Here is a 12,668-nt window from a genome sequence, read left to right on the forward strand (position 1 = left end):
GAACGGAGTTTTAGTCATCTTGCCCATGAGGCATGGTTCGCAAGTACCAAGTGATTCCAAAAGTCCATCAGAATGGAGTTTCTTCATGCGCTTTACACCAAGATGACCCAAACGGAAGTGCCACAAATAAGTTGCACTATCATTATCAACTCTGCATATTTTAGCTTCAATATTATGAATATGTGTATCACTACTATCGAGATTCAATAAAAATAGACCACTCTTCAAGGGTGCATGACCATAAAAGATATTACTCATATAAATAGAACAACCATTATTCTCATATTTAAATGAATAACTGTCTCGCATCAAACAAGATCCAGATATAATGTTCATGCTCAATGCTGGCACCAAATAACAATTATTCAGGTCTAAAACTAATCCCGAAGGTAGATGTAGAGGTAGCGTGCTGACCACGATCACATCGACTTTGGAACCATTTCCCACGCGCATCATCACCTCGTCCTTAGCTAATCTTCGCTTAATCCGTAGTCCCTATTTCGAGTTGCAAATATTAGCAACAGAACCAGTATCAAATACCCAGGCACTACTACGAGCATTAGTAAGGTACACATCAATAACATATGCATATCACATATACCTTTGTTCACCTTGCCATCCTTCTTATCCGCCAAAACTTGGGGCAATTCCGCTTCCAGTGACCAGTCCCTTTGCGGTAGAAGCACTCAGTCTCTGGCTTAGGTCCAGACTTGGGCTTCTTCACTTGAGCAGCAACTTGCTTGCCGTTCTTCTTGAAGTTCCCCTTCTTCCATTTACCCTTTTTCTTCAAACTGGTGGTCTTGTTGACCATCAACACTTGATGCTCCTTCTTGATTTCTACCTCCGTAGCCTTTAGCATCGCGAAGAGCTCGGGAATTGTCTTATCCATCCCTTGCATATTATAGTTCATCACAAAGCTCTTGTAGCTTGGTGGCAGTGATTGAAGAATTCTATCAATGACACTCTCATCCAGAAGATTAACTCCCAGTTGAATTAAGTGATTATTATACCCCAGACATTTTGAGTATATGTTCACCAACAGAACCATTCTCCTCCATCTTGCAGCTGTAGAACTTATTGGAGACCTCATATCTCTCAATCCGGGTTTGCTTGAAATATTAACTTCAACTCCTGGAACATCTAATATGCTCCATGACGTTCAAAACATCGTTGAAGTCCCAGTTCTAAGCCGTAAAGCATGGCACACTCAAGTATCGAGTAGTCATCAGCTTTGCTCTGCCAGACGTTCACAATGTCCGGCGTTGCTCCTGCAGCGGGTCTTGCACCTAGCAGTGCTTCCAGGACGTAATTCTTCTATGCAGCAATGAGGATAATCCTCAAGTTACGGACCCAGTCTGTGTAATTGCTACCATCATCTTTCAACTTAGCTTTCTCAAGGAACACATTAAAATTCAATGGGACAACAACACGGGCCATCTATCTACAACAACATAGACATGCAAAATACTATCAGGTACTAAGTTCATGATAAATTTAAGTTCAATTAATCAAATTACTTAAGAACTCCCACTTAGATAAACATCCCTCTAATCATCTAAGTGATCACGTGATCCATATCAACTAAACCATGTCCGATCATCACGTGAGATGGAGTAGTTTTCAGTGATGAACATCACTATGTTGATCATATCTACTATATGATTCACGCTCGACCTTTCAGTCTCAGTGTTCCGAGGCCATACCTACATATGCTAGGCTCGTCAAGTTTAACCCGAGTATTCTGCGTGTGCAAAACTGGCTTGCACCCGTTGTATGTGAACGTAGAGCTTATCACACCCAATCATCACGTGGTGTCTCGGCACGACGAACTTTCGCAATGGTGCATACTCAATGAGAACACTTATACCTTGAAATTTAGTGAGAGATCATCTTATAATGCTCCGTCAATCTAAGCAAAATAAGATGCATAAAAGATAAACATCACATGCAATCATTATAAGTGATATGATATGGCCATCATCATCTTGTGCCTTTGATCTCCATCTCCAAAGCACCGTCATGATCACCATCGTTACCGACGCGACACCTTGATCTCCATCGTAACATCGTTGTCGTCTCGCCAACTATTGCTTCTACGACTATCGCTACCGCTTAGTGATAAAGTAAAGCAATTACATGGCGATTGCATTTCATACAATAAGGCGACAACCATATGGTTCCTGCCAGTTGCCGATAACTCCGTTACAAAACATGATCATCTCATACAATAAAATATAGCATCATGTCTTGACTATATCACATCACAACATGCCCTGCAAAAACAAGTTAGACGTCCTCTACTTTGTTGTTGCAAGTTTTACGTGGCTGCTACAGGCTAAGCAAGAACCGTTCTTACCTACGCATCAAAACCACAACGATATTTCGTCAAGTATGTGTTGTTTTAACCTTCACAAGGACCGGGCATAGCCACACTCGATTCAACTAAAGTTGGAGAAACTGACACCCGCCAGCCACCTGTGTGCAAAGCACGTCGGTAGAACCAGTCTCGCGTAAGCATACGCGTAATGTCGGTCCGGGCCGCTTCATCCAACAATACCACCGAGTCAAAGTATGACATGCTGGTAAGCAGTATGACTAGTATCGCCCACAACTCACTTGTGTTCTACTCATGCATATAACATCTACGCATAAACCTGGCTCGAATGCCACTGTTGGGGAACATAGTAATTTCAAAAAGAAATCCTATGCACACGCAAGATCATGGTGATGCATAGCAACGAGAGGGGAGAGTGTCATCCACGTACCCTCGTAGACCGTAAGAGGAAGCGTTATGACAACGCGGTTGATGTAGTCGTACGTCTTCACGATCAACTGATCCTAATAACGTACGGCACCTCCGTGATCTGCACACCTTCAGCTCGGTGACGTCCCACGAACTCACGATCCAGTAGAGCTTCGAGGGAGAGTTCTATCAGCACGACGGCATGATGACGGTGTTGATGAAGCTACCGACGCAGGGCTTCGCCCAAGCACCGCTATGATATGACCGAGGTGGATTATGGTGGAGGGGGGCGCCGCACACGGCTAAAAGATCAATGATCAACTTGTGTGTCCTAGGGTGCCCCCTGCCCCCGTATATAAAGGAGCAAGGGGGGAGGCCGTCCTGGCCTTGGGGCGCGCCAAGGAGAGGGGGAGTCCTCCTCCTAGTGGGAGTCCAACTAGGAAGGAGGAAGGGGGAAGGAAGGAGAGGGAGAGAGGGAGGAAAGAGGGGGCACCCCCCCCCCCCTCCTTGTCCAATTCGGACTCTAAGGGGAGCGCAGCCAGCCCTAGGCCCTCTCCTCTCTCTCCCATTTGCACTATAGTGATGTGCATTATCAAGCGAACTACCATCCCCGATGTTGCACCTTCGCACATCAAGTACGTCTAGTAGTGGGCTCATAAAATTGGGGTGCTGCTGGGTGTCCTTGAACTGAAGGGTTTGTGTCGGACACATACATGCACTACATCAGGTTAACTTGACAAGGCTATCAAAACGGTTTTGGGCCTTGTGGCAAAGAAGGTTGGGAGCCGGAGTATGAGATACCTTCCCGACCGACATGAGTTGTATAGAGGTACGATTAGCAAGGAGTTGCTTACCGGATAGGTATGTTGGCTAGCAGTGATGCTAAAGCTCACTAGTCGCATGCGCTAGTCGGATCCTGAATCACTGAGAGTTTGCGGAGGGATGCTGACTTCAGTGGGAGTATTTCAGTTTAGGCTTGAATTACTCTACATAAACACATTGCTTAGTGATTGCATATTTTCTGTTGTAGATCAATGGCACACCTGCTCAACCCAACTTTGCATCAAAATCAATTCTGGAAAAGGATAAACTGAATGGAACAAACTTTACCACCTGGTATAGAAATTTGAGAATTGTTCTCAAGCATGATAGAAAGGAACATGTTCTAGAGGATCCACTTCCAGAGGAACCTGTCGATAATGCTAATGCCACAACTAAGAATGCCTACCAGAAACTCGTTGATGAATCAACGGAGATCAGTTATCTGATGCTGGCTTGTATGGATCCCGATTTGCAACAGCATTTCGAAAATATTGAGGCTTACGATATGATCGAGAGTCTCAAGAGCATGTTTCAGACACAGGCTAGGACCAAAAGGTTCAACGTCTGTCGATCCTTGATGGATTGCAAGCTGAAGGAAGGTGATCCACTGAGCCCACATGTGATCAAGATGATCGGATATGTGCATGTTTTGGATCGGTTGGGCTTCCCGCTCTTGAATGAGCTTGCTACAGATGCAGTTCTGGGTTCTCTTCCACCCAGCTATGGGACGTTCATCTCGAACTATCATATGCATGGCATGGATAAGAAGCTCACTGAATTGCATGGGATGCTCAAAGTGGCAGAGCGGGATATTAAGAAAGGCACGCATCAAGTGTTGATGGTGCAGAAATCGACTAAGTTCAAGAAGAGTTGGTCCAAGAAAAAGGCTAAGGCAAAGGGCACGTAGACGGTAACCTCCGCCGCTGCGCCGAAGTCTAGACTGGACTCAAAGACCGTTTGCTATCATTGCAAAGAAACTGGTCACTGGAAGAGGAACTGTAGCAAGTGGCTTGCAGAGCATGGCAAGAAGGCCGGAAATGCTTCTTCAGGCAAAGGTACACTTGTTGCATATGTTATAGACATTTACCTTGCTGACATACCTAGTAGCTCTTGGGTATTTGATATCGGTTGTTCATATTTGCAACTCGATGCAGGGGCTAGTAATAACTAGGCGTGTGGCACAAGGGGAGATTGACATCAGGGTCGGCAACAAAGCAAGAGTTGATGCGTTGGAGGTCAGCACGATGCAGCTCCAGCTTCCTTCCAGATTCATTATGGAATTGAATAATTGTTATTACATTCCTGCACTTAGTCGGAACATTATTTCTGCCTCATGTTTGATGAGTCAAGGTTATGAATTCAATTTAAAGGACAATGGTTGTTCGATATTTTTGAATGGTATGTTCCACGGCTATGCACCCATCGTTAATGGGCTTTTTATATTGAATCTAGAACATGAACCGGTCTATAACGTGAATGTCAAGAGGCATAAGCCTAATGAGATAAATCCGACATACTTCTGGCATTGTCGGCTTGGACACATGAGTCTGAAACGCATGAAGAAGCTCCATGATGATGGGCTCCTAACTTCGTCCGACTTTGAGTCGTTTGAGACATGTGAATCATGCTTGCTCGCCAAGATGACTGAGTCTCCTTTCGCAAAGAGTTGCGAGAGGGCGTCCGAGCTGTTGGAACTTATACATAGTGATGTGTGTGGTCCAATGAGCACAACTGCCAGAGGTGGCTATCAGTACTTCGTGACTTTTACCGACGACTTGAGTAGATATGGATATATCAATTTGATGAGGCACAAGTTTGAGACTTTTGAAAAGATCAAAGAGTTTCATAGCAAGGTTGAGAATCAGCTCGGCAAGACTATAAAACTTCTACGATCTGATCGTGGAGGTGAGTACATGAGCCAGGAGTTTGATGATCATCTGAAAAGCCGAGGTATAGTACCTCAGCTCACACCTCCAGGTACGCCACAGAGAAACAGCGTATCAAAACGTAGGAATAGGACCTTTTTGGACATGGTCCGGTCTATGATGAGCAAATCGGATTTACCCTTGTCATTCTGGGGATACGTTCTAGAAACTACAGCTTTCACACTTAACAGGGTACCATCAAAATCCGTAGACAAGACACCACATGAGATGTGGACCGGGAAGAGTCCCAGTATGTCTTTTCTAAAGATTTGGGGTTGTGAAGCATTTGTCAAGCGACTTATGTCAGATAAGCTTACACCTAAGTCAGATAAATGCATATTCGTGGGATATCCGAGGGAAACCTTGGGATACATCTTCTGCAACCGAGAAGATAACAAAGTGTTTGTTTCTCGAAATGGGGTTTTCCTTGAGAAAGGGTTTCTCAGTCGGGAGGCCAGTGGGAGGACGGTCCGACTCAAAGAAATTCGAGGACCACTCGGGGACGGCTCAGCCGGTGATGAGATCATACCGGAGTCAGTCAGGGAACCTATAGTGGAAGCGGCACCGAAACCACGGAGGTCGGAAAGATTGCGCAGAGTGCGTGATGTATTGTTGCTAGAAATCGACGAGCCGGCCATGTATGCGGAAGCGATGGTGAGCCCAGATTCCGAGGCATGGCTGGAGGCCATGAGATCCGAGTTAAAGTCCATGGATGAGAATCAAGTCTGGGACTTGGTTGATCCACCGCCTGGCGTAACAGCCATTGGTTGCAAATGGGTATTTAAGAAGAAAACCGATGTGGATGGAAATGTTCAGATCCACAAAGCTCGGCTTGTCGCTAAGGGTTATGGACAAGTTCAAGGAATTGACTACGACGAGACTTACTCGCCGATAGTGATGTTGAAGTCGGTGAGGATCATACTAGCTATAGCTGCATATTTTGATTACGAGATATGGCAGATGGATGTCAAAACGGCTTTCCTTCATGGAAATTTAACCGAGGACGTGTATATGATACAGCCCGAGGGTTTTGTCGATCCGACTAGCACTAGTAAAGTATGCAAGCTCAAGAGATCCATTTATGGGTTGAGGAAAGCATCTCGGAGCTGGAATATTCGTTTTGATGAGGTCGTCAATGGTCTCGGTTTCATCAAAAGTGAAGAGGATGCTTGTTTATACAAGAAGTTAAGTGGGAGCTCAACAATGTTTTTGATCTTGTATGTGGATGACATGTTGTTGATCAGGAATGATGTTACGATGCTAAACTCGGTCAAGGAATCATTGAATGGCAAGTTTTCGATGAAAGACCTTGGTGAGGCAGTCTATATTTTAGGCATTAAGATCTATAGAGATAGATCGAGGAGGCTGCTCGGCTTGAGCCAAAGCACGCACATAGATAAAGTGTTGAAGCGGTTCAATATGAGTGAAGCGAAGAAAGGGTTCTTGCCACTCTCACATGGTATAAGGCTAAGCGAGACTCAGAGTCCTTCGACATCTGATGAGCGAAGTAGGATGAGTAGGATTCTGTATGGCTCGGCAATCGGATCCATCATGTATGCCATGATATGTACAAGGCCTTATGTTGCTTTTGCAATAAGCCTAACAAGTAGATACCAGGCCAACCCAGGTGAGAGTCACTGGGCAGCGGTAAAGACTATTTTGAAGTACCTGAAAAGGACTAAAGAGATGTTCCTATTTTATGGAGGTGAGGAAGAGCTCGTCGTAAGGGGTTGCGCCGACGCTAGTTTCCAAATCGACAGAGATGATTGTCGATCACAATCCGGATTCGTGTATGTCATGAACGAAGGAGCAGTGAGCTGGATGAGTTCCAAGCAAGATACGGTGGCCGATTCTACCACAGAAGCCAAATACATTGCGGCTTGTGAAGCTGCAAAGGAAGGTGTTTGGATCCAGCATTTTCTGGATGATCTTGGTATTTTCCCAGCCTCGGTAAAATAGTTGGACCTTTATTGTGATAATTCTGGTGCCATTGCACAAGCCAAGGAGCCGAGGAATCACCACAAGGTCAGACACATAGATCGGAAATATCACCTGATACGAAAGATTGTAAAGAATGGTGATGTAGACTTATGCAAAATTCACACGGATGCAAATGTTGCAGATCCGTTGACTAAGCCCCTTCCACAAACCAAGCATGAGGGGCATGTTAGAGCTATGGGCATTCGATGTCTATTTGATTGACACTAGTGCAAGTGGGAGACTGTTGGAGATATGCCCTAGAGACAATCATGTATGATGATATTTCCTGTGTGTTTATGAATAAAGATAGTCCTTGGATGTAATCAATGATACTTGTTGGCAAGTATGTGACTTGTCTGTGAGATCTTGTGTTGTATGATACATCCTAAATTGTCCCTAGTCGCAAGTGACGTGTGGGCACACGTCAGACTAGACTAGCATATGACACGGTGGATGGCTCGATCTCACTAGCCATGGAGCATTGGATTCTAACAGGATAATATGGACTCGGATGGATTTGGTCGGATTCGACGTAGTCGAATCCGAGTCAAGATAAGGTCTGAGTCGGACAGACCCAACTATGAGACGCAGCGATATGTCATATGTGAGTCTCTAGTACAACATACGTTCTATGTCCTAAGACCTGAGCTGACGCATGTACTCAGGATGGTGACAGGCTTGCTTTGGGCCGACCAAACACTACTCCGTGACTGGGTAGTTACAAAGGTAGGTTTCGGATTTGTCCAGTCCCATGCTGCGAGACATGGTCGAGTAAGATGGGATTTGCCCCTCCGATCAGGAGAGATATACTCTAGGCCCCTCGTGTGATCCGACTAGGATAAGCATGGCCATGCGACAAGGATTATGAGATAATCCAGTTTGTGGTCGGTATCACTGGAACGAGAAAGAGGTCAAGCTAGCACAAGGATGACAGTCTCGCCTTGAGCCTGACAACATATATCATGCAGCAAAGAGAACAGAAGTGTGACACGTTGTACATGTTCGCCTAACCAGATTCATAGTCTGTTTGGTGGTCGGCACGCCTTGCTAGAGGCCGCTACCAACCGTGTAGGTCAGAGGTGATCCGAACTGTGACCAAGCCGACTTGAACCTAAGGGGTCGCGCGCTTAAGGGAAGGAACCTACGAGGTCGGTTCGGAGGACACTGGTCGGATGTGATCCGAGGTGGACTTGGAACGCGACCGAGTAGACTTTGGGCTTTAGGGTCCGTGCAAGGCCCAAGTTTTGAGCCCGCGACGGATGCCTATAAGTAGTGGAGGTGCGGCACACTTATTCAGTTGATCGCTTCGATGCTGTCACTAGGGTTTGCATGTGTTGCGAATATCCACCTCCACTCGTCGCCGACTGTGTGATCGGACCTAGCAGTCCGCCGCACAGTGTTCCTCCTACACACGCAGATACCGTTAGAGGCGATGCACTTGCGTCGCTCCGGCGAACTTGTACGTGGGATCGTACGACCGGTTGTTCGAGGGAAATCGGACGAGGAGGAGACGATCCACGCGGACGCGCTGCCCCAACTCTTCTTCCGCTGCACGGCACTGCGCGTCTAGTGGTAACAAACTGTGATCCATCTCCCGTAGCATGTTCCTGTTGTTCTGCGCATAGGAAATAGAACGTATGTTGTACTAGAGACTCACAGATGACATATCGCTGCATCTCATAGTTGGGTCTGTCTAACTCAGACCTTATCTCGACTCGGATTCGACTACGTCGAATCCGACCAGATCCTTCCGAGTCCATATTATCCGGTTAGCATCCAATGCTCCATGGATAGTGAGACCGAACAATCCACCGTGTCATATGCTAGTCTAATCTGACGTGTGCCCACACGTCACTTGTGACTACGAACAATTTAGGATGTATCATACAACACAAGATCTCACAGACAAGTCACGTACTTGCCAACAAGTATCATTGATTACATCCAAGGACTATCTTTATTCATAAACACACAGTAAATGTCATCATACATGATTGCCTCTAGGGCATATCTCCAACAAGAGGGCCCAGAGATACCTCTCTGACAATCAGAGTGACAAATCCTAATCTTGATCTATGCCAACTCAACGAGTACCATCTGAGACACCTGTAGAGCACCTTTATAATCACCCAGTTATATTGTGATGTTTGGTAGCACACAAAGTGTTCCTCCGGTATTCGGGAGTTGCATAATCTCATAGTCATAGGAACATGTATAAGTCATGAAGAAAGCAATAGCAACAAACTAAACGATCAAGTGCTAAGCTAACGGAATGGGTCAAGTCAATCATATCATTCTCTAATGATGTGATCCTGTTAATCAAATGACAACTCATGTCTATGGTTAGGAAACACAACCATCTTTGATTCGACGAGCTAGTCATGTAGAGGCATACTAGTGACATTATGTTTGTCTATGTATTCAACATGTACTAAGTTTCCGGTTAATAAAATTCTAGAATGAATAATAAACATTTATCATGATATAAAGAAACATAAATAACAACTTTATTATTGCCTCTAGGGCATATTTCCTTCAGTAACGCATTAAGCAAGATGACATGATGTAGAGGAATTAACTCAAGTAATATGTTGAAAACCCCATCTTGTTATCCTCGATGGCAACAATACAATGCGTGCCTTGCTGCCCCTACTGTCACTGGGAAAGGACATCCCAAGATTGAACCCAAAGCTAAGCACTTCTCCCATTGCAAGAAAGAACAATCTAGTAGGCCGAACTAAACCGATAATTCGAAGAGACTTGCAAAGATATCAAATCTTGCATATAAGAATTCAGAGAAGAACCAACTAATATTCATAGATAATCTTGATCATAAATCCACAATTCATCGGATCTCGGCAAACACACTACAAAATAGTATTACATTGAATAGATCTCCAGGAACATCGAGGAGAACTTGGTATTGAGAATCAAAGAGAGAGAAGAAGCCATCTAGCTAATAACTATGGACCAGAAGGCATGTGGTAAACTACTCACGCTTCATCGGATAGGTAATGGTGTTGATGTAGAAGCCCTCCGTGATCGAATCCCCCTCCGGTAGATCGCCGGAAAAGGCCCCAAGATGGGATCTCACGGGTACAAAAGATTGCGGTGGTGGAAAAGTGGTTTTGTGGCTCCCCCTGATGTTTTTAGGGTATAAGAGTATATATAGGCGAAGGAACTAGGTCAGGGGAGCTACGAGGGGCCCACGAGGGTGGGGGTGTGCCTACCCCCTGGGCGCGCCCTCCTGCCTCGTGGCTGCCTTGTTGCCTCTCCGACTTCATCTCCAAGTCTTCTGGTTTGCTTTCAGTCCAAGAAAGATCATCGCAAAGGTTTCATTCCATTTGGACTCCGTTTGGTATTCCTTTTGTGCAAAACTCTAAAATAGGCAAAAAAACAGAAACTGGCACTGGGCCCTCGGTTAATAGGTTAGTCCCAAAAATAATATAAAATAGCTCATTAAAGCCCATTAAACATCCAAAACAGACACTATAATAGCATGGAACAATCAAAAATTATAGATACGTTGGAGACGTATCAAGCATCCCCAAGCTTAATTCCTGCTCGTCCTCGAGTAGGTAAATGATAAAAACAGAATTTTTAATGTGGAATGCTACCTAACATATTTATTCATGTAATTTTCTTTATTGTGGCATGAATGTTCAGATCCGAAAGATTCAAGACAAAAGTTTAATATTGACAAAATAATAATAATACTTCAAGCATACTAACAAAGCAATCATGTCTTCTCAAAATAACATGGCCAAAGAAAGCTATCCCTACAAAATCATATAGTATGGCTATGATCTATGTTCATCACACAAAATATTTAATCATGCACAACCCCGATGACAAGCCAAGCAATTGTTTCATACTTTTGATGTTCTCAAACTTTTTCAATCTTCACGCAATACATGAGCGTGAGCCATGGACATATCACTATAGGTGGAATAAAAGGGTGGTTGTGGAGAAGACAAAAAGGAGAAGATAGTCTCACATCAACTCGGCGTATCAACGGGCTATGGAGACGCCCATCAATATATATCAATGTGAGTGAATAGGGGATTGCCATGCAACGGATGCACTAGAGCTATAAGTGTATGAAATCTCAAAAAGAAACTAAGTGGGTGTGCATCCAACTTGCTTGCTCACGAAGACCTAGGGCACTTTGAGGAAGCCCATCATTGGAATATACAAGCCAAGTTCTATAATGAAAATTTCCCACTAGTATATGAAAGTGACAACATAGGAGACTCTCTATCATGAAGATCATGGTGCTACTTTGAAGCACAAGTGTGGAAAAAGGATAGTAACATTGCCCCTTCTCTCTTTTTCTCTCATTTTTTGGTCCTTTTTATGGCCTCTTTTTTATTTATTTATTTTTCGTCCGGAGTCTCATCCCGACTTGTGGGGGAATTATAGTCTCCATCATCCTTTCCTCACATGGGACAATGCTCTAATAATGAAGATCATCATACTTTTATTTACTTACAACTCAATACTTAGAACAAAATATGACTCCATGTGAATGCCTCCGGCGGAGTACCGAGATGTGCAATGAATCAAGAGTGACATGTATGAAAAAAATTTGAACGGTGGCTTTGCCACAAATACGATGTCAACTACATGATCATGCAAAGCAATATGACAATGATGGAGCGTGTCATAATAAATGGAACGGTGGAAAGTTGCATGGCAATATATCTCGGAATGGTCATGGAAATGCCATAATAGGTAGGTATGGTGGCTGTTTTGAGGAAGGTATATGGTGGGTGTATGGTACCGGCGAAAGTTGTGCGGTACTAGAGAGGCTAGCAATGGTGGAAGGATGAGAGTGCGTATAATCCATGGAGTCAACATTAGTCATAAAGAACTCACATACTTATTGCAAAATTCTATTAATTATCGAAACGAAGTACTACGTGCATGCTCCTAGGGAGATAGATTGGTAGGAAAATACCATCGCTCGCCCCCGACCGCCACTCATAAGGAAGACAATCAATAAATAAATCATGCTCCAACTTCATCACATAACGGTTCACCATACGTGCATGCTACAGGAATCACAAACTTTAGCACAAGTATCTCTCAAATTCACAACTACTCTACTATCATGACTCTAATACCACCATCTTCATATCTCAAAACAATCATAAAGAATCAAACTTCTCATAGTATTCAATGCACTTCATATGAAA

The sequence above is a fragment of the Triticum aestivum genome, chromosome 7B (assembly GCF_018294505.1).
Source record: "Triticum aestivum cultivar Chinese Spring chromosome 7B, IWGSC CS RefSeq v2.1, whole genome shotgun sequence".
Classification (NCBI taxonomy): Eukaryota; Viridiplantae; Streptophyta; class Magnoliopsida; order Poales; family Poaceae; genus Triticum; species Triticum aestivum.